Source organism: Phaenicophaeus curvirostris, chromosome 1 (genome assembly GCF_032191515.1).
Source record: "Phaenicophaeus curvirostris isolate KB17595 chromosome 1, BPBGC_Pcur_1.0, whole genome shotgun sequence".
In the NCBI taxonomy this organism is placed as follows: Eukaryota; Metazoa; Chordata; class Aves; order Cuculiformes; family Cuculidae; genus Phaenicophaeus; species Phaenicophaeus curvirostris.
Genome location: NC_091392.1, coordinates 95,092,166 through 95,111,186, shown reverse-complemented (window position 1 = coordinate 95,111,186; position 19,021 = coordinate 95,092,166).

The window sequence follows — 19,021 nt, the reverse complement described above, 5'->3', positions numbered from 1 at the left end:
GAAGTAAGATATTTCTCCCGTGGCATCCATCATCAATTAAATTGTTCAGTACATCCTAATTTGAAGTCTCGTTAGAAAAGGTGGTGAAGTACAAATGAGGAAAGCAAAACAGAGGTTGTTTTTCATGTTGAGACTGATTCTACAGAGGAGAAATGGTATGTCAGTGGAGCTCACATTTGGGTTCCCAAGGTACTTTAGCCTGGAGCCTTGCAGAGCAGGACACTTCATCCAGGTCCTGGAAAGAGGGGTGGGGGTGTCACTTCCAAAAGCCAACTCAAAACTGAGTCCACTTTATTTAAGGTCAGTTTAAGGCAAGTGCATTCCTAAATCTGGGTATCTCAATAGAGTTAATAGCCTGTAGTTCACAGACTCACAAGGTTGGAAAAGACCCCCAGGATCATCGAGTCCAACCATTCCTATCAACCACTAAATCATGTCCCTCAGCACCTCATCCACCCGTGCCTTAAACATCTCCAGGGAAGGTGAATCAACCACCTCCCTGGGCAGCCTGTTGCAGTGCCCAATGACCCTTTCCACGAAAAATTTCTTTCTGATGTCCAGCCTGAACCTCCTCTGGCGGAGCTTGAGGCCATTCCCCCTTGTCCTGTCCCCTGTCACTTACAGAACTAGATGGGATGAATAGAGCATAGAGTGGCTAGAAGATAAAATGTTCATAGGAAACTTCTGGGATATTTCTGCATAACGAGATTTTCCAGACCATAAGCACAGTAACATTTAGCTACTTTAGATATAGATCCTTTTGGTTCACTCTGTGCTCGAAGGCGTAATGTGAACCTGCCCTAAGGAGCTGGAGAAGACTTGCTAGTGCAGCAACATGTGCCGCACACCACTCTCCTTCCAGGGCACTCTCAGCCAAGTAGCTGAGCAAAAATATGGTGTATTAACATAATTTTCAGCAGATAACACTTCTTTCAGCATTTAAGTTCCTACAACTTCAACCACCACTAAAATTAAGAAAGATTTCTAGCTTTTGGTTCGTTTTTAAGGGTCACTGCCTGCATAAAACAGTTGTTCACTTTCTACCTGAGTCTGTCACCTCCTGAAGCAACACAAGGAAGGGCTTGCACTGCTTCTGCTTGTTTCAGTGAAACACCATATCCCAACTGGTGGAGATTTAAGAGAGTCACTGATCACACTTTTATTGCCTAAAGTGAAGGAGGGACAATCACATCAGAAAAATTGTCCCCAGGTGTCACCTGGGCTGGAGTTTTGGTAGCAAACCAAGCACACATGAGTGGTCCCCTCTCCAAGCCATCCTCCCAGTTTGACCTCTTGTGCTAGATACTATTTTCATTTCAGTCACTGATGTGTGACCTACCTGCTCCCAGGAGCATTCTCCTAACCTACTGACCCACTGGCACCACTTGACTTAACACCACTCTTCCTAGTGCCTGAAGTGAGGTTATGCTTTAACTTCTCCACAGCTGATTAAGCTTAACAATGCTGCTAATGACAAAGAAATAATTTGAGAGATCTACCAGAGCAGTTAGTTAACTTCTATTTCGCATGAGTGCCTCCATTTTCAAAATGAATATGCAGCAGCTCAGTGTGTTTAAGGGTCTCATCAAAGCACTGCCCAAGTCAATGGGTGGCACCTGGAAACTTCTAGACTGTGTGTCCCAAAAAAAGCACCACTGTGTAGATAACAGAAGAAGGTTGCGTTCCCCAAGTCTAGTTTCCTAAATGGCTGAAACCAGCTTCTGCCCTTGAAAAATCAATGATTCGGTAAATTAATCTCAGTCTGTTACTGTAATTGGATTAAAAAAAGAAGCATCTTGCAAGACTTTCCTTAACGTCAGTAAGCTGGAGGATTGTACTGTGACTGAGCACAAATCAAATACTTCTAGCGTTTTTTGACATTCTAATTGCAAATAAGGAAAAAGCGCTCATTACAGAACTGCACCAAGGTGGCTTGTTGTGAATCAGACTCTCCAGAGGACAATTCCCTCCCCTACCCCCTGCTCAGCTGCACAGCAGCCAAAGCAGCAAACATCATGCAAACTAAGGCAGCCAGAGCCATTGCCAGTCATCCTTCCTCCGTTTAAAACTACAGTGACTCATATGGTGTATTTCTCTAACAGATGCTGTCACACAGCAAAGAGCTTGTCAAAGAGGACGAAAAAACCTACCACAGAGCCGCATGGAAAAAAAAAAAAACAAACCAAGTTTAAAAGTGACACAGATCTGTTTGTAAGATGCTGGATCAAAATCATTTCAGGCTTATTTCAGTGATCTACCTGAATATGTGAGAAGCATTTGGCTTGCAGTGCTCCTGGAAAGCCTTGGCCACAGTCTTTCAAGATGCAAAAGAAAGTACTAAGGCTGGGGATCAGTACAGCTGACCAGCTGCTCAAAGTACAAGTAAAATTTTAGAAGTCTGATTTAATATCTTGTTCTACCAGCATCGCTTGTGTCTATATGGGAAGTAAAACTAATCTATTTTTATTGGATTTGGGCTGTAATCTCATATCACCCTCAGATATTGGGCTTCCCTGACAGGCTTCCTGCTTTGCCTTAGCTCTAGTTCCCAGGAAGCTGAAGAGGGCAAGGTGGATAATGAAATATATGTAACTTCAAAGAAAATTCGTGTATAGTTCAGTGGTTTGGACAGTAGAAATGCTTAGTGACCCATATATGAAAGAGAAAGGGAAAGAAGCAGTCTATGGTTGTGCACCATTCACCCAGAAGAAATGTTTTGTTATACCAGTGTGGGTGCTGCTTGTGTCTGAAAACATTGGGTGCAAAAAAAGTATTTCTTTGAACCCCGGGGATGATTGCCTATCTTTCCTGAAAACAAAATGAACATGCCTAGATTTACAGGAAGAGCACTTCATCAGACACTAATTGACCACAGGAAATAACTTGTTTTTGTTTAGGGAAGTAATCTGCTCTTTCAAAATGAATGAAATATTGAGCAGAGATAGTATATTAACTATCTTATAGATAATAATTCTAAGCATAGACGTATTCACCAAAAAATAACTTAAGTGCCATTAATCTGGCTTTAGCACAAAATGAAGAATTAGACCTCCTGGCAGGCTCTCCAGCATGCTTTCTTGCATTTTCCCATTTTTCAGCTGCAGTGTCATTTTCCAGCAGTCTTTTTCTATGCGTGAATTTTCCTTTTTTCACCAGAATTGTGTTTTGATACCCCCTGACCTGCTCCTCACACAGTAGCTCAAATAGTTGGGCAGTTCCTTTCGCGAGGAGGTCCTCAGACCTAGGAGAGAGTTGCATCTGTAAGACCTTGCCCACCACCCCTCAAAAGGCAGGGATGACCTCCTATTTTGTTATTTAAACCACTCACATTCATTCTCAGATAAAACTTTGCCATCCACCATCTATACAAAAAGACACAAGTTCCGTGCTAACAACAGCAGTTTTTCATAGGGTCTAAGAGCTTGACATATACCATTTCACATTTTCTAGGAAGCAGGGTTTAGCAACCCACATCCAAAGACCATGAAGAAGCCTGTATTTTTTTCCTGATTCCTGGTGCTGTGTACTTTCTTTTTGAGAAACTGTCGAAGTCTGTCTCAGAAGGTTGTTATTTTGCTCCAAGAGACCAAAATCAATCAATCCATCAATTCCTGGCTTGGCAGCACCAGGACAGAAGATTAGGACTCTCAAGGCAGATTATAAACACAATCCCCTCAATTAACTTCTCTGGATTGGGCCAGAGGCTGTTAGATCCTCATTAAGTCAATTATTAACACAGATGGTCAACGTACACATTTTTTATGACAAATCTTATTAATTTCATGTACAAAACAGTAAACGTGGAAATAGGCTACGAAGCAGGGCTGCTGCCCTGCTTGCCAGGACACTGGGAGCGAACTGCTGCCACAGGAGCACATTTGGCACAGATCCTGCCCTCCCTTCTGGCCAACAACACCAGGGTTTTCCCAGCCCCCTTAGCTTTCAGGTATTTCAGACCCCACGCCTGGCCAGTCCTTCTTAAGATATATTATAAAGGTATCAGTAACGTAGAGGGCTCTGAATTATGCAGCTGGTGTTGGTCAGTTTGTTTTGCTTTTTTGTAGCTACTTGTTTGGACCCCAAGCTAGTGCTCTCACTCTGGAGCAGGTAACAAGGCAGGGTCAAGCACCTCCAACGTTGTCTTTCACTAACAAACTCTTGTGACTCTCAAGAAAGCTCACCATGCACCCACAGGCTCTACTCTTGGCATGAAGAATTAGGTGAAGGAAACATTTTGTGCCTGTATGCTTTAATCCATAATTATGTAACTCTCAGTCAATTTTAAGTGCCCAAATTTCTGGGCCTGAAAAAGCTTCCTGGTACAGCTGCATTTTTTTTGCAGCTGGAAATCAGGCACTATAAGCTTCCACCGCAATTGCTCTGACAACAGTAGTCCTGGTGCAGTTTTGCTGCCAGTATGTTCATCATCTTTAGAAAGCCCAAAGACCTTCCATAATACCCCACTGCATTTTTAACAACTGAACTTCCTCTGCCTTCTTCCAGAGTTTTTTGGGATTTAGCCTTAAAATGATATCAGCTATAGCTTATCTTACTACAAAAATCAGTTACTTGTCAGGAGGATTGGAGCTAAGTATGCAAGTCAGACCTTTTGGGTCTCAGACCCTGCACATAAAGGCCAGTAGCCCCTGCTGATCTGTGTCATGCCTATGAGCATCTGAATTATAGGATCAGCCCTCAGTTTGAAAAATGAAGGTATTCAAGGCTCTGCCTAAGGGAAAAAACCTCACCCCTTAATGCTGAATGTAGACTGAATTCCCCTACAGGAGTTCAGAGGAAAGGAGATGAACTGTCACCCAGAAAGTCTGAAATTAGTTTAAAATTGTTCTATTCTATGACACAGCACTATATCCATGCTCCTTGCTCAGCAATAATTTATTAAAGCTTCTTCCTCCCCGAGCAACATTTAAGGGCAGCTAAATGAGCAGAAGCACCGGCAGGCAGTACCCTGTACTGTCCTGTTGAGTAATTAAAATTATGCCAGGCAAGTGACTGATTTAACCTTTTGTCAGGCTCCTGTGGCACCTGTAGTGCATCATGTCATACACAATCTTGGCAGTACTGCTGATCTCCAGAAAAAGACCCCCAAATCATTCTCCTGTGAAAGGCTAGCAGATGGACTGGCCCTGGTAGCCAATGCACTTGGCACAGCCTGACAAGTGACTGGGAACAACCCAGTGCAGAGAGGGTTGAGCTGGTAAACAGCTGGAGACACCTCTATGCTCTCAGCAAGGAAGGCGGCACATCAAAAAGACCCACCAGCGAAATATGTGACTGGCTAGCAGCAGTGACAGCTTAAAGTCAGAACAGATTCTTGCATTCATCCATCTGGATAAATATTTGTTCCTGTTACATGTGATCAGCAGTGGGAATAATGATTAAAACATTCCTAATTTGCAGCGCCTTCAAATGCATTCAGGTCAGGCTCTCTTCTCCAGGAGATAAATGGTATTTATAAATTCTGAATATTTTTCCAACTGCAAGTATTATTGCAGGTGAAAAATCAAAATATTTGTATGTTAGCAGCCTGTTGGGCACATGTTGCCATATGATGAAGATTCAGATGTGTATCTGTAACCTCAAGTCAAGCTCCTCTTCCCAGTGAATATGTAATTAGCACGGGTTGACAATGGAAAAAGACAATAAGCAGTTTTTGTGAAAAGGTAATCCATCTTATCTTATTCATCTTTTCTGCCTCCAGCCCTGTGTTAGCACCTCTTTGGTCTGCTCAACACCCCAACCTCACAGGATTCAGTATCCCACGTGTATGGCCAGAATTCTTACCTTATACTCTGGACTGCTACCAGTGGTGACGTTCTCTTTCATACACCTCTTTCTTCTGCTCTCTTTATATAGGCTAAGGTAGTGCCAGCCAGGCCAGAAAAGCAGGAAGCCTAATTACTGGAGCTGAGCAACTGCAATGATGGAGTTTCTTAAGACTACAACCAAGATACGAAGCTGCCTAGTAAACAGACAAACAGCATGCCTGTAGTCCATCAGAGAAAGAATTGAAGCCTGGATAAGACACTGGGGTACTTTAAGACAAGGCTGTGCAGACTTGGAGAAGGCCAATTACAGGATCTCAGTGTATATGGAATAAATTGAAGACAGCTCTGACGGTGAATAGACCCAGAATGAAAGCTGAACACTTAGCAGAAGGCAGTGATTGACAAAGAAATGCACGGTTCCCTCTATAAAGAGCTTATTTATCTAAAAGGAGAGTCTGACTACAGCCTTCAGACAGAGATTTCTACACTGCTAGACCCCACCAGGTGCAATGTTGTGTTTGCTACTTTTCAGCAGTTCTACTTGAATAAAGAAAGTTGGTGATGACAAATCCAATACGGAATCAGATCTGTGCTTAAAGACAGCCAAGTAAATTAGGATTCCTGGCTGGGCAAGAGGAGGAGGCAGAAGGGGCAAGGGCAGCGTGCTGAGAACTTTTTATCAACTAGCTGGTGATTTTAAGTTACCAGCCTTGGCAGAGCTCATCAAACTGCCACCGTCGTGGTAGTGACTGGTGGGAGACGCAGCTTCTGGGGAGAAAGCAGCAGCTGTGGCTGCATATCAGTGCTTGGAAAGTCCAGCACAGCTTTCTGAGAAACAAAACCTGAAGCATTCGTAAATGGAGAGGCAGCACAGTTGTGAAGATTTTATCCATAATAATTTCTATTGCAGCTTTTAAAAAAATGTAGACAAAGAAACGCAATTTTTTCCTAATATAAAATAATCTGGAAAAATATTTCTTTAAAAAAAATTGTTTTCCAGATATAAATCTTCTTTCACAAGTACTCTTGTGGTACAGAAAAACAGAGTACAGATCTTAAGCTGCTCTGGCTGAAACCAAAATACCTCTTCCCCACTTCCCATGCAATCTGTTTTATTCACAGAGCTGCTCCTGAGACACCATCATCAGATACATCAAACTTCTGGATGCCTAAGATGAAGATGGAGGAAACAACATGACCCCAATCATTGTGCCTTATAAAGGGACATGGTCAGCCTTCATCCCAGCTCTCAACATCCCCACAGTTGCTCACGAGCTCTATCAGGTTTGTAACTACCTATGAACTTCTCTGCTCTCAGCAAAGGTGCCTGTAACATCATGTTACCTCACTGCAGACCTCTAGGTATTCAAAGAAATAAACTGGAGGTCCCAGGGACCTCCTGAGGCCAGGCTCAGCTGAACCCACCTGGCTCTGCTTGCCCCTCAGCCAAACCAGCCATGCTACACATACACTTCCAGCCCTCATCTTTATTATCACTACCTCAAAGAGATGATAATAAGACAAGCATTTCTGAGAGTTAAACTTGTTTGCAACTCATGATACCATCCCATTGCAGTTAAAGGCAAATGTCTCAAAGGTACTTAAATCCTCGTTTGCTGCCCAGACAACAGCACTTCTTGGAATGATAGGCTTAAATCTTTCAACAGAACTCACGTTGATGTGCCTCTGTCATTTATGGGCTTTCCAGAGATACAGCAATCATTATGCTTTGGGTGAACCGGTGTAAAACAAAAAAGCTCCCATAAATTGGAAATATTTTACTTCAGGAAAGGTAGACTCATTAATGACAACAACACTACAATGCATGTTAATTAGATTTTTAGAAAATGTTTTTAGGGAAAGAAACACAAGGCCGTGCCATAGCCCAAGCCATTAATGTTTAAGACTTTATCTTTAAACAGAGGCTTTCCAGGTAGCAGCTTGTCCCACCACCTCAGCCAGGCCGTCAGCTGGCCGCTCTCACTTTTTTGTGCACATTTAGAAGCATTCTCTGAGCTCTGCTCTCTGCAGGGATGGGCTGAGGCAGGCTGACACAGCTTACTTCCATTTCTCCGATTAATTTCTTTGGGATCTCCTTGTTCCACAATACTTTGAAATCCAGACAATATCTGTGTTTGTTATCTGATGGCAATCTTCTACCATTTTCAAAGCCTAGAAGTTAGATTTGTAATTATTGTCACTGGTTCTTCACAAAGACAGTTTTCCTCTCCTGTTTCTCCAAGCTAGGACTTTTTAGAATGGGAAGCTTGTTTGTAGGTTCGGTCTTTGCAGAGGATTTGCAGAAAAATCAGCTTAAAATTTAGGCGCAGCTCTATCTACACGCATCTCGGGGAGAGCAGGTGCTCCCAAATGGCACATAATGACCTGGGTTATTTTATTTTTACTTTTTTTTTCTTTTTTCTGTTTCCAAGCACTATTCTCAACTCAAAACATACAAAAGATAAGACTAGCAGGCCTTGCATGCCCTAAGTTCTTTGCAGGGAATTATCTCCAGACTCTCAACTCATCAAAAGGTAGCAAAACAGTCAGGTAAACTCATCAATGCCCACTGCCCCATCCACAGAGACACCCAAACAGCACCTGCTGTCAGGTCATGGGGCAAAGATCATCCACCTGGAAGCCAAAGGCAGCAGGAGTGAGAGTGAGTGCAGGCTGGCAGCACCACAGAACACCCGCAGACTTGTGGTGCCACAAGTCAGGCACCTGTGTCGAAACAAGAGGCAGGAGCAGAGCCCTGCTCCTCACCACCTGTGCTGCAGCGTGTACAGTCAGTGAGGTGTGTCAAGGGGGGAAAAACAGTGCTGAACTGAGTGCCCACTCCCAGCCTTACGAAATCCCACCAGCAGCCTCTGGCTGACTCTGCTTAGCAGTATTGGAGACTACACATTAAAAAAACAAACTAATAAAAAAAATCCCAGACTTTTTTTAAAACTCGGGTGCTTTCTTGGCCAGTAGTACTGCCATGGGATTGGTTACATGGGGGCAGCGGCAGGGACAGGACAGGAACAGATACACCTGGAGCCCCTGTGGTCACCCCAGGAGGCATGCCTGCTGAAGCAGGCTACTGGCCCCACGAGTGGGGATGTGGAGTGAAAAAAAAAAACAAAAACAAAAACAAAACAACCCCGCACTTAAATTGCTGCTTGGAATATGTGCCAGCAATTTCTTTGCACACAAAAATCAAAACATGCCTTACAAGAAAGCCTTACGCATCGCTCCCTCAATGCTGGCCTGCCCGCCAAGCGCAGGCTGTCTCGAAACTTAGGTTTCCTGGTGCCTGTGGTTTTTCAACCACAGGGTTTTAGCACCGTCAGGCTCTGTCTGGGGCTTTGTCCAGAAGGGGTAGCTGTGACCTGCAGCAGAAATTGGTTTTCCCAGTTCCAGTTTATCTGGTTATTGGGAGGCTCCATCTCTGAGCACATCAGTTAATTATTTTCTTCCTGCCTGTCATTTAGTAGTCAGGTCTGCTCACTGAGAGCAATGACCTAGAGACAGTGCATTTCCAAACAGGTTTACAATTCAAATGGAATCAAATCGCCCTGAGGTAATTTACCCATAAGCTGCCAAGGTAAGAGCATCGGACTCTGTAGGTATCACTGAAGCTAAGAAACAAAGCTACCTTGAGTACACAGGAGCAAGCTACCCATTGCTCGGATCTTGAATTGCTTATCATCCAGCAATTCATCTTAAAGCAGACGGAGCTAGAATATCATCCGGTCACTGCCCCCTAATGCATTTTAGAATGTATTTGATTTTAATATCAGAATATTACAATTTCCAGTACCAAGAGATAATAGGCAAAACACAAGGGTTTCTATGGGACATTGGTGTCTTTTGTCTTTTATATTTGTTCTGTGCTTTGCTGTGGTGGTACAATACACTTATATGCCATTACCATAAATTCAATTGTTTGCAAATTCTCTTTCAATTTTCCATCCTCTGGCAATAAAGCTACATTTAGAAAGGGCTGTCTTTAGCAATTGCTTGCCACCCTTTTATTGATGGATTCTCTGAACATCTCATTGCACTTTTATTCTATTATCTGTTTAATGGTTTTTCATTTCCTCCAACATAGACAGCCCAAGGAATGTTTTACCACAATAGATGTCACTTCCACTCTCCTCTTGGGGGTAGGCTAGGGGATGGAAGGGAAGAGTGAGGATTTTTTCCATTTGTTTCCATGAATTATGTTTTTAAAATTAAGTCTATTTTATATACTAGATATTTGATACCTTGAAGAGTTCTCTTCCTTATTTCTCCTCCCTAAAATATAGAGATTATGCATTGAAATTGACATTTAAAATTCTGCTAACATAGGAGTTGACTCTTTAAGACATCTCATTTGTATCACAAAGAACTTAGACTGAATGATTTGTTTCAACAATTATTTGAACCACATTTAGGTTACTAAATTTACCCAAAGACATTGCTATCACTGGTAAAATCAGGTGATAGATGCTTGGTGAATTCTTGTTATTTATTGTTTGTTTCAATGTCTTTGATTTCATTTGGTTGCTCAATAAAATGTGCCTCAATTAAGAAGGTGCGACTGTTTCTTAGAAACAGGGTGATCTATAGATGTAAGTGAAATCTGCAAGGAAAAAGAACGTCTTTCACAAAACCAGCTGATAATACTGTAAAAAACCCCAAGAGCCAGGCACGTTGTTGGACACATGAGATTTTTGATATAGTGTATGATAAGCTATGAACAGTTTTAATTGTGATAAACAAAATTTCTAATCATAAAAGTAGAGTGGACAAACCTCAGTTTTGTTATTCTTAGCTTATATATTTTATTAACCCAAATTCCTGGTTTTTTACTACACTCAGTCTACTCTAAGAATTTCTAGAGAAGTTGTACCTACTCCTTCCATGGTTTCAATAAAATCCCACATTCTAAAGGAAGCATTTCCCTTCATTAATCCTTCTGACATCCATCTCCCCAGATATCGACAAGGTCAGCTCTTTCATGACAGCGAAGACTTACCACTGTTTTGATGGTCTTGCATAGAGACGGCATTGCAATATTTAGAGAAAATGCATGTATTTTCCATTATCTGTATCTCTTCAGGATGCTCTGTTCACCCACAGTACTCCATGAGACACTGCATAATGAACAGTAGAGTTATTCAAGGCATTTTCAGGATAAACCTATCTTCTTAAATTTAGTTTGAAGTAGCTATTTGCCATTCTAATAAGGTGCTGTGAACAGAAATTAGATCCCAAGCCCCCAAAGAGCTGAGATTTTCATTTTTGTCTGTGGGAAATTCAGGCACATGACAGCAGTGCCATCAGCCTTTGAGGGACTCATACAATGCCGTCTGCCATTGGGAGGTTTCCACTACGTATAATTTAGAGAAAAGTGAGTCCTGGTAATTAGAAGGGTACATTGGACAAAAGTTTTAGCACAGCACATAGAATTTTATCTACTTAAAGACTGAATAGAAACTGGTATAAAATAAATCTGGTATACCTAACAATTAAAAAAAATCAAATAAAAAAATAAGCACTTAAATTTCATTTTAGGGTTAAATGGTCGTAAGGTTAAATGATAAATACAATAATGCCTGAGTTTTAGATTAAAAAATATCTACATGGCTGAAACTAGAAGTAGCCATCAAAATAAATCTCCTTCTACTGCAGATATTTGCCTCTCTTGTTTGAAGGGGGTTTTGTCATTGAAACATGAAACTAAGGTACACACTAGATGTATTCTTCAAAAGTTTTCATAAAAAATAGCTGAAGGCTGAATAATTCTCCGTAGCATTGTGTTTGAAGGAAAAAAATAAAGAAGTAAAAACCAACCAACCTCAAGTGACACTTAAATGACAAGGAGAAGAAAAATAACAGAATTAGAAAATAAGCAAACACAAAAAAACCCCACTCTTCTCCTACTTTGTGAGTTTTTCCTAACTCACCATGAAATGGTCTTTCGTGTTGAGAATTTCAGTGGGGCTGTGTAGAAGGGACAGTGTCCTCAGGGTCCTGGAGGCTATTAAGTGTGTTTAGCAGAAGGACCAGCCTGGCACACCTAGGCCAGTGGCTCGGCTGCTGCATGCCAGAGCAGTTACCAAGTAAAAAAAACTACTGCTAAAACAAAATATAATAATATTATAATTGCAAATTGTAGGATAATTGTACAATCTGACTGAAAAAGATTTAAAATCAACTGCATATCCTCTGTGGACCAAGTTGGGTTTTATTAACAGACATGAGCATTTTGCATTTGTTTAGAAGATGAGTTCGTTTATATGACAGTCCTGCAAGACACAGACTGCCTCATCCCACCTTTGCTTTGACCTGCACAAAGACAGACTGACTGAACCCCAAGAAACTGAATAATCCTTCAGAGAGTGAGCGTAGACTCCAGTGGAATCAGCAGTTTGTGTTTGACCACAGAGAAATTGTTTAATTTTCTTTTCACTGTTCTGCAACTGAGAAAATCATCATCTTGCCATGAATTTACAGATCACTTCATTCATGCAACAAAGGAAAAGAAAACCAGGAAGCGCAAGCTCTTCGTTCGAACTCAATCATTTATTCTGCTCAATACCATTCCAGGCTGAAATTAAATATTTTCCTCTTCTCCACCTAAATAAAATGTGATCTGGCGTATTATGCAGTTCTAATCTATTTTGGCCAGCTACATTTTTATGCTGATAAGAGAAAATTAATTTAACCATATATGCACAGGAATATCATCACATTGTGCATGGAAGATAAAATCTCACAAGGCCTTTGGCTCATGAATGTAGCATTCGGGAGGATGTTCATTTCCAATTGCATTTTCCTCCCAATAGATTCTTAATTTGCCTTGTTCTATATGGTTTCCAGTTATCATTTTGTACGGCAATAAAAATCAGTGAAGCAGTAAAATCTTACAGGTCTATGCCTAGGTTTGATTTATATAATGGATGGTGTAATATGGTTGGTCCGCATAATTGAAATTCATTCAGCTCCTGTTGTTTATAATGTGGTTGTAAAGTGCATTATGTATTTATTGATAAACAATCAGTTTATTTGCAATAGTGCTGGTAAAAGAAAGGTGGCTGAAATTTGTAGAGCTAGCTAAACCCTGTTTATTACTATGACTTTCTGCTTCAAAGCCTTAAATTAGACTCATGTCTCTTTGTAAAGCACAATCAGTTATAACAAGAAGCTGTGGCAAAAAAAGTTAGAATGTTAAGACTTGGAGTAGCACTCATCCATATATAAAAATATCTGAGTAATGAGTAAATTTAACAGTTGACGCAAAGTGTCTCAGACAACCTGCGTTCTCCTGCTGCAGGAATTCTGTGGCTCCACCCACTTTCATGAAGTTCAATTTTCCCTAATCAGCGTAAAACCAATGAAAATGTCATTTTCTGGAACATCTGCAAAGATTTTTTAAAAAATAACATTGTTTAAAGAAAACACTGAAGCCTCACTGAAAACATTCATAACTGGCTCTTACTCAAGTTTAATCAGGTGTCTTGATCCTACTGTCATGAAAAATTGCATGTGCATTTTTTTTTATTTCCTTTCTTCTTTAGAAATGCTCTGTGTTATATTTATATCTGTGAAGACATCATTTTACAAGCACATTTTCCCCCTTATTTTTCCCTTTGTCTTGTGGTGCAATTAAATAAAATAATTTTTTCCGTAACAGCTGTATTAATTCTGGTGAGGGTCATCAGACTGACAGCTTTGAAGCAGAGAATTTTCCACGTACCCTACAAGAAAGCAGAAGAAAAGCAGTAACATGCCTTTATCCTAATTCAGAATGAACCACTTCTGCAGATTCATCAGAGTAAATACAGACTCAAGGGCCTGCTCCAATACATGACATCCCTCTAGGAGTGTTTGTGAGGATCAATAACATGAGAATACTATGAGATTCAATAATGTGTCCCTTTCTATAAGGCATGTGCCTGTCTTCGAAAAACTTTTTTCACACTGGCCAAATATAAGTCACTGAAAAGTGATCATTTCTGTTTACCTGTGGATGGGACTAAGTATATCTCAAGTCCTGTTTTAAAATTGTGTGATGTTTTACTGCACCAGAACCTGAATTTATACATGAAATGTTCAGCATTTTTTACTGTATGGTGGGAAAGCCAATCAGTTTATTGTATTTAGTCCTGCGCCTTCATCCTGAGCCCTCTTGAAGATGTTCTTAGGCCAGCATTTAGACTTGGCAAACATTGTGTCCTCACCTTGGTATGTGCAACCACATCTTCTAATGTATTCTACTACTCAATAAATGACAAAAAAGGGAAATAATACCTTTGGTGCCTAGAAACAGTGTTGAAACATACTGTAAGGGTAGGGTGAAGAAAGTCATGTCGTTCACTGCTTATCCACATTTCTTGAGGGAAGGAGAGGCAGTGGTGAGGCAAGAGGAGACTTCCTTCTCCATAGCAACTAAACTCACTTTTGAAAAGCAAAGACTGAAGCATCGAACGCAAATGTGTGCCTTTACAGCAAACGGTTTGCAGTGCTAGAGGCAGAATCTCTCTTTCACTGCTTCTCAGTAACAAATGATAAAAAAAAATCAAATCAGTGCTTTAAGATTTCCTCTTCAACAAGAAAGCCTGGATAATGATTCCACTATTCTGATATTTATCTCTGGAAATGTTCTACCAGAGAATGCAAGACAGGTGTCTTTATGAGTTATAGCAGCTTGGTATCTCTTGACATCTTCTGACTAAACCTCTTCTCCTTCTATCAGTCAGGAGGATTGATTTATGGTGCTCAGAAGTCATTCCTGAAATATATAGAGTCATTTGTATTGGCACACAGTGCTATTTCAAATGGACCTTACTATTTTTTCTCTTTTAAATGTAGCTGGCTATTGGATTTATGGTCCTCTATGAGGCAGCTTCAGCTGCTACACTCACAAGTGTACGTGGACTATGCGACTTGCTTATTTGCCTTTGATTTCTTGCCATTGAATAAAAGATTTAGGAGGTAAACAGAGGATTGATTGATACAGCAGGGTACCACACCACTGTCTTCAGATACTGGGTCCCTCCCATGGAGTTTCCTGTTGTTTTGGTTTGGATTTTTTGTGGTGTTTGACTTCAGGAAGCTGGTCCCAGGGCTTCCCATCCATGACAGCAGCAGTGCTCTGAGTTCAGGGAAAACCCCCAGGCATCTGAGAGCTGGATGCCAAGAGCAGCAAGACCTGAGACAAGAAAACCTCAAAGCTAAGCTGCTCTGAAAGCAGCTCTGTCGAGAAGCGCACCCCTGCCCCTGCCTTGGTTACAGCGTTTATGACTGAGGGACCTGTGGGGACAGCAAGATGAGAAAACCAAATATATGTCAGGGCGCAGTTTTTCAGGGGCATAGTCGTGGCCTGGTGGTACATGTCACAGTAGCAAGGTGTCAAAACCACCATGTTAGGAGCTATAGGTTTGCTTTTGCTCCACCATGACTGGAATCACGCTCTGGTTGGATTTGGTCTATGAGGTGTTGGAACTGAAGCTGGGCCAGCACTGTTTTTTGGTAGATAATGAAGTCTGGAAAATAATAGTTCCCCTGTTTACTCATCTCACCCACAAATGGGGGGTGGGGGTGGGGAAATGAACTACTTGTACTTCATGTAAAGAGAAATCAGTGTTTAGGATGGTTTTAAAAATTAGAAGACGCAGGAGCTTGAAAAGGTATATGGTAATTTCCTTTTTCATATATTGCAAAGTAACATTCTCTTTTACAAATATTTTCCTTTGTCAGATTAAACTAAAAGGTGGATTTCTCAATTACTTTGGTCATCTTCAAATTACTTGGAGTGGTCAGACATTCATTTGAAATTTCTCACTAATCTTTTGCTAACATTTAATGACATTTAAAAAAGGGTTTTCTTCTTACACTTTCCAAGTTCTGAAGTCTCTTTCCCTTTCCTATCCTTTATTTGAGTTTCTCTTTCCAATCCTTACATTTTTTACACTCCGGTTTCATTGACAAATGTGTACATAAGCAGCTATCTATGATTTTTGGCTCAAGGAAAACAATACAACAAAACATACTTAGCCCACTGTAAAACTGAGCACAGAAAATTATGAGAAAAACAGTAGGGAATACACAGCCTGGAAGGATCATAATTGAATGTTTAGAGCTTAAAAAGAGATAGCCGGTATTAGGATTTTTTTTTTTCTGGTACTTCTCCAACCCTAGAGAATACAAATCACTTTTTATAGTTGTCATTCACATTTATAGCATGTAGATTTATTAGTGCTTACCTTTCCATCGCCTTCTTAACTACCAACTTTGTTGCTTACTATACAAAGCAATCCTCAAAAGGCTTACTGAATTCTAGCGAAGTGGTGGGAGAAATAGAGAATTCTCTGTCCCACCTCCGAAGAATTAAAAAAACCCCACAACATTAATTGACTCTGCAAGAGAATAACATAAAAACTCCTCTGGAAATTCAGGTACATTGCAGATTGATGTAATTTAACATGCAGATCTCAAGACACTAGAGCCTATACTAAAAATAAAAATCTTGCTTTCAATAATGTGCCAAAGTAAATGAACATCTCTAATTTAAAAAAGACATACTGCAGTGAAGGATCAGTGAAATTTAATGGTAGAAGTGTTTATATCCTTTTAGAAATGTTTTTCTAGGAAAAAAACCTATTTACACACAACAATTATTAAAAGTCTGTGGGTAGGTTTCTCTATCTCAAGTCAATGCTTTGCTTATGATTTACAAGATTCTACCCAAAGCAAGAATCTGGCTTTTGTTGCTAATTTATTTACAAATTAAAATTAAAGAGATTAACATAGTTAAGGCCTTTACTAGCATCATAACCAGAACTATGTTCCCTTCCCTGCAACAAGGCTGACTGACTGAATGTGAGATGGTCACAGCCTAATTCTACTTCATCAAAGATGATGATGGTCACAAAGAACTATGGTTTTGGTTGATTCATCACTTTGGAGACTAACTGTGCAGTAGTTGAGTGGGATAGCTTGCTTGATGCCCAGCAAAACACTGGCAATACTTTTTAACGAAGTTTCTGCAACTTTTTCTTTGCTATAAGGAACTTGTGCTCCAAAGATGGTGACCTGGGGAAAACTGTTTGTGGCCTGCTAAAATAAGACTCTCAATGATTAGTTTGAACAGGCATGGCAGTGACTGGTTACTTAAAACTGAGTTACATGTACACTTGCCTGAAATATTTGTCTGTCTTTCAGGTTATCAAAGAAAGGCTTGAACTCGTTAATGGACTACTTGGGGAAAACACTGTGGCATTCAAGCTTCACAGCTTGCATTCAGTCCTTTATATGCGCTCCCATCACTAAATGTGCAGGAACATCCATGAACAGAGATGAATGCCCTGATACTAAGGAGCAACAAGTTCAAGTGGCAAGCTGAGCAGCAGCACATAAGATGAAAAGAAAATTGTACATTACCTATCTGCATGATAAACTACTGACTAAATAGAATTAGGGAGAAAATAAACTTTTTAAAAGCTACAGTTGTGATTGCACAAAGGGACATTTTGATTTTTCTCATCCCAACACTATGTAGCTGGATGCTGGAGGTGGCCTAGCAAATATCATATCACAGCCTCTTCTAAGTGAACCACAGTATCTCTTGACTCCTGAATGCAAAAAGGAGACAGATCCACAATAAGAACTGTTTGCAATGAATAATTCAGCAGGTTCCAGTCATGAAACCCACAACAAGCACTGCAAGGAAAATGAAGTGTTTTTGCTGTCCATCATTATGTATGTTCATGCCACAGGGATTTTTCAATTATTGAACAGTATAGAGTTGCCTTTGTTTGTAGAAAATGTCAATTTGAATTGTGTGGCTTCTACACATTCATTTGTGTTTGCCACAGGCTGCTTAACATTAGCTTGGCTTTTTACTCCTCTGCTCCACGAAGTTGGAGATCAAAAATACTGAATGATTACGAACATTTAATGAAGTATCTTAAGTTGGATGTTTTGCCTGCCATGACATTTCCAATAATTTCCTCTGATATTTTATCATCAGAAAAATCTGTAGTACTTTTGGTTTTGTTCATCAACCTAACCGTTGCAAAGACATGCTAATGTTAAAGAAGTATGCCACAAGTAACAATAAACAAAAGGTGAAGTAGCTAGTGTTAAGTTTATAAGCTAATATACTGGAAAATGTTTATGCTTTTTTTTGTAATTCATATTGAAATTCATCCCACAGCTTAAGCAGAAGCTGTCTTTTCAATTTACAGAGAGTATGAAAGCAGTGCTTTAAACAGGCAACATTTTGCATGTAGATATACTGAGCTTCAGTTTGGTGATATATATAACTTATTTTAGCTAGTGAGCAAGAGAAATGAAGGAGTTCCTGATGTGTGAGCTCAGAGGCAAGCATCTACCATTGCCTGGGGCACCAGCAACAATGGAAATACACTTTGTAAATTACTGTTATGTGTATTGTGTGGCAAGAGCTATTGCATTTAATTTGTTTTTGAGATATGAGGAAGAAATTCAAGTTTGTTCTATATTTATAATTGCGGTGTAATCAAGTCTGTGCCTGCTTGTACAACCAGTGCATTTATGTCCTTGATTCCTTGATTTCCAGGATATTAGAACATCCCTGGTTAGTCTCTGCACAGAAGAATCAGTAGACTGAGGAGAGAAAAGATGGATGTAAGGCATGGTGTTGACTGAACTCCTAGTCACTGGCACAGCAAAACATACTGAAAGCAAAACTTTCTCAGGAGCTATTCAGGAGGGAATTTTGGAAAATTCTAGATTCCTCCAGGTAGGTCCCTGCTATGGGTAATGCAATCTCTATGCTTCAAGTGTGCTGATACACATCCTAGGGACTCTCCAGGCAGTTCCTACTGCAGAATTGACCAAGTTCTGCATAGGTGGGACTCCTGGAAATAGTAGAAATAGTTCCTGCAGATTAAGGACTAGAAATGGTCCACATCTCTTAAACAATTAGGTGCTTTGTGTGTAGATTAAGATAATCAATTAATAATGGATACAATGCTGTTACAAAGGCCCTTGAAATGGAGGGTCCTGTTGCCATCCAGACTGCAAACAAATATCCCGTTGAAGCCATTTGAGTCCTCATACAACCACTACCCTTACACAAAGATGCCAATATAGCAGGAGGTTTTTTTATTTTGTTTTTTGTTTGTTTCTTTTTAGGCACTCTGTCCATGTCTGCAACAGCTGAGCACTACACGCTACGCTCATCTGGATGGTTTCTCCACTGGTTCAGATGAAGA